General features: G+C 40.3%; 1 protein-coding gene across 1 annotated transcript in view; it reads right to left on the bottom strand.

The window, feature by feature from the left end:
• Window positions 1-4,965, bottom strand: part of LOC139024552 (uncharacterized) — a 10,318-nt gene that overhangs the window by 794 nt on the left and 4,559 nt on the right. The gene's annotated exons all lie outside the window — the stretch shown is intronic.

Here is a 4,965-nt window from a genome sequence, read left to right as displayed (position 1 = left end):
AAGAGTACCAAAACAATTTCTGCAGCATTGAAGGTTCTCAAGACACAGTGTCCTCCCTCATCTTAAATGGAAGAAGTTTGTTCCCCAGATCTGTGCCTCGACACAATCCCGTCTTGGAGCTCTATGGACAATTTCTTCGACCTCATTGCTTGGTTTTTTGCTCTGACATGCACTGTCAACTGTGGGACCTTATATAGACAGGTATGTGCCTTTCCAAATCATGTCCAATCAATAGAATTTACCACAGGTGGACTCCAAGTTGTAGAAACATCTCAAGGATGATCAATGGAAACAGGATGCACCTGAGCTCAATTTCGAGTCTCATAGTAAAGGGTCTGAATACTTACAGTACCAGTCACAAGTTTGGACACACCTACTCATTCAAGGTTTTTTCTTTATTTTTACTATTTTCTACATTATAGAATAATAGTGAAAACATCAAAACTATGAAATATGAAATAACACATATGGAATCATGCCGTAACCACAAAAATCTAAATATATTTTATATTTGAGATTCTCCATAGTAGCCACCCTTTGCCTTGATGACAGCTTTGCACACGCTTGGCATTCTCTCAACCAGCTTCATGAGGTAGTCACTCGGGAATGCATTTCAATTAACAGGTTTGCCATGTTAAAAGTTAATTTGTTGACTTTCTTTCCTTCTTAGCGTGTTTGAACCAATCAGTTGTGTTGTGACAAGGTAGGGGTTGTATACAGAAGATTTGGTAAAATACTTTGTCGATATTATGGCAAGAACAACTCAAATAAGCAAAGAGAAAGGACAGTCCATCATTATTTTAAGACATGAAGGTCAGTTACTTCAAGTGCAGTCACAAAAACCATCAAGCACTATGATGAAACTGGCTCTCATGAGGACCGCCACAGAAATGGAAGACCCAGAGTTTCCTCTGCTGCAGAGGATAAGTTCATTAGAGTTACCAGCCTCAGAAATTGCACCCCAAATAAATGCTTCACAGAGTTTAAGTAACAGACACATCTCAACATCAACTGTTCAAAGGAGACTGCGTGAATCAGACCTTCATGGTCGAATTTCTGCAAAGAAACCACTACTAAAGTACACCAATAATAAGAAGAGACTTGCTTGGGCCAAGAAACACGAGCAATGGACATTAGACCGGTGGAAATCTGTCCTTTGGTCTGATGAGTCCAAATTTGTGATTTTTGGTTCCAACCGCCATTTCTTTGTGAGATGCAGAGTAGGTGAACGGATGATTTCCACATGTGTGGTTCCCACCGTGAAGCGAGGAGGAGGTGTGGGGGTGTTTTGCTGGTGAAACTGTCAGTGATTTATTTACAATTCAAGGCACTTTTAACCAGCATGGCTACCACAGCATTCTGCAGCTATACGCCATCCCATCTGGTTTGCGCTTAGTGGGACTATCATTTGTTTTTAAACAGGACAATGACCCAACACACCTCCAGGCTGTCTAAGGGCTATTTGACCAAGAAGGAGAGTTTTTTTWTTTTTATGTTTTATTTCTGTAACGGCTGTCGTAGTCGTTCTCCTCCTCAGACGAGGAGGAGCATGGATCGGACCAAGATGCAGAGTAGTTAGTGTTCATATTTTAATGAAAAATCAACAAAACACTTCAAAATACAAAACCAACAAACGTGACAAACCCGAAACAGTCCTGTGTGGCCCAAACACAGTCACAGGAACAAACACCCACAAAACACAAGTGAAACCCAGGCTGCCTAAGTATGATTCTCAATCAGGGACAACGATTGACAGCTGTCTCTGATTGAGAATCATACCAGGCCGAACACCAAATCCCAACATAGAAAATCAACCATAGACCAACCCACCCAACTCACGCCCTGACCAACTAAAATAAATACAAAAGAAAAGAAAAGAAAAGAAAACAGGTCAGGAACGTGACAATTTCACCTTTATTTAACCAGGTAGGCCAGTTGAGAACAAGTTCTCATTTACAACTGCGACCTGGCCAAGAGAAAGCAAAGCAGTGCAACACAAACAACAACACAGAGTTACACATGGAATAAACAAACATACAGTCAATAACACAATATGAAAAAAAGTATATCTACAGTGTGTGGAAATGCGGTAAGATAAGGGAGGTAAGGAAATAAATAGGCCATAGTGGCAAAATAATTACAATGTAGCAATTAAACACTGGAGTGATAGATGTGCAGAAGATTAATGTGCAAGTAGAGATAATGGGGTGCAAAGTAGCAAAAAAATAAAAACAGTATGGGGATGAGGTAGTTGGATGGGCTATGTACAGATGCAGTGATCTGTGAGCTGCTCTGACAGCTGGTGCTTATATTTAGTGAGGGAGATATAAGTCTCCAGCTTCAGTGATTTTTGCAATTCGTTCCAGTCATTGGCGGCAGAGAACTGGAAGGAAAGGCGGCCAAAGGAGGAATTGGCTTTGGGGGTGACCAGTGAAATAGAACTGCTGGAGCGCGTGCTACAGGTGGGTGCTGCTCTGGTGACTAGTGAGCTGAGATAAGGCGAGGCTTTACCTAGCAAAGTCTTATAGATGACCTGGAGCCAGTGGGTTTGGCGACGAATATGAAGCGAGGGCCAGCCAACGAGAGCATACAAGTCGCAGTGGTGGGTAGGATATGGGGCTTTGGTGACAAAACGGTAGACTGCATCCAATTTGCTGAGTAGAGTGTTGGAGGCTATTTTGTAAATGACATCGCCGAAGTCAAGGATTGGTAGGATAGTCAGTTTTACGAGGGTATGTTGGCAGCATGAGTGAAGGATGCTTTGTTGCGAAATAGGAAGCCGATTCTAGATTTAATTTTGGATTGGAGATGCTTAATGTGAGTATGGAAGGAGAGTTTACAGTCCAACCAGACACCTAGGTATCTACATCAGATGACCTGGCCTCCACAATCACCCATACTCAAACCAATTGAGATGGTTTGGGATGAGTTGGACCGCAGAGTGAAGGAAAAGCAGCTAACAAGTGCTCAGCATATGTGTGAAATCCTTCAAGACTATTGGAAAAGCATTCCAGGGGAAGCTGGTTGAGAGAATGCCAAGAGTGTGCAAAGCTGTCATCAAGGTAAAGGGTGGCTACTTTGAAGAATCTAAATTTTAAAATATATTTTGATTTTTTTAACACTGTTTTGGTTACTACATGATTCCATATGTGTTATTTCATAGTTTTAATGTCTTCACTATTATTGTACAATGTGGAAAATAGTAAAGATAAAGAAAAACCCTTGAATGAGTAGATGTGTCCAAACTTTTGACTGGTACTGTATACTGTATCAGGAGAAATAATTATGGTCACATGTCTGATGAAGTGAGTTTGAAACCTTTATGTTAGAAGAGATAGTAATGAATGATTAAATGATAGAAGGAATTTATCAATCAATTTAATTTATCAATCAATGAATTTAGTCAATTAGTCAAATCAATGTGAGGGATCAAGCAGAATCAATCATCAGAGACTTTGTTGTGATTTTAGTCTGGGGATTTAATCATGTTTGGAGGTAACAATGTTATGATTTAATTATGTGATTTTATATGCGACAAATACATGGTAGCCTATATCAAACTAATTCCCCCTGGGAAATTTATAAAGTAGCCTATATTTATTCCATTCTACAGGAGACTAAGGCATATGATCAAGCTGTGAGACAAGACTAGACAGATATCTGTCAGGACTGATCTATCAATAGACCATTCAGGAAAAGGAGAAAATGCAACCAGACAGTGAGTCAGAAGGCTACTTTCTTACTCTCCCTTTCTTTCAACAGTTCATTTTAACCCATTCTATTGTATGGTATTGTATTCTATTCTATTTTAGCACATCTACAGTTGAAGTCGGAAGTTTACATACACTTAGGTTGGAGTCATTAAAACTCGTTTTACAAACACTCCACAAATTTCTTGTTAACAAACTATAGTTTTGGCAAGTCGGTTAGGACATCTACTTTGTGCACGACACAAGTCATTTTTCCAACAATTGTTTACAGACAGATTATTTCACTTATAATTCACTGTATCACAATTCCAGTGGGTCAGAAGTTTACATACGCCCCTGTTCCTTAGGTCAGTTAAGGAATCACCAACTGGCGTTATTTTTAAAGGAATGTGGAAAAATGTCAGAATAATTTAGTAGAGAGAATTAATTCCATTTCAGCCTTTTATTTCTTTTTCATCACATTTCCCAGTGGGGTCAAGAAGTTTACAATACACTCAATTAGTATTTGGTAAGCATTGCCTTTTAAAATTGTTTAAACTTGGGTCAAACGTTCGGGTAGCCCTTTCCAAAAGCTTCCCACAATAAGGGGTGAATTTTGGCCCCATTTCGTCCTGACAGAGCTGGGTGTAACTGAGTCAGGTTTGCAGGCTTGTCTCTTGCTCGCAACAAGCTTTTTCAGTGCTGCCCAACATTTTCCTATAGGAATTTGAGGTCCAGGGCTCCAAATACCTTGACTTTGTTTGTCCTTAAGCCATTTTGCCACAACTTTGGAAGTATGCTTGGGGTCATTGTCCATTTTGGAAGACCCAATTTGCGACCCAAGCTTTATCTTCCTGACTGATGGTTTTGAGGATGTTGCTTCTCATATATATCCACATAATTTTCCTCCCTCATGATGCCATCTATTTTTGTAAGTGTCATGATGCCATCCTATTTTGTGAAGTGCACCAGTCCCTTTCTACAGAAAAAACCCACCCCCACAACATGATGCTGCCACCCCCATGCTTCACGGTTGGGAATCTGGTGTCTTCGGTTTGCAAAGCATCCCCCTTTCTTCCTCCAAACACAAACGATGGGGTCATATATGGCCCAAACATTCTATTTTTTGGTTTAAATCAAGACCAGAAAAACATGTTCTCCAGAAAGTACGATCCTTTGTCCCCATGGTGCAGTTACAAACCCGTATGTCGGCCCTTTTTTATGGCGGTTTGGAGCAGTGGCTTCTTCCCTTGCTGAGCGGCCTTTTTCAGGTTAT

This window comes from Salvelinus sp. IW2-2015, unplaced genomic scaffold, assembly GCF_002910315.2.
Source record: "Salvelinus sp. IW2-2015 unplaced genomic scaffold, ASM291031v2 Un_scaffold1634, whole genome shotgun sequence".
Lineage (NCBI taxonomy): Eukaryota > Metazoa > Chordata > Actinopteri > Salmoniformes > Salmonidae > Salvelinus > Salvelinus sp. IW2-2015.
This window is presented reverse-complemented; position numbering and strand designations above follow the sequence as displayed.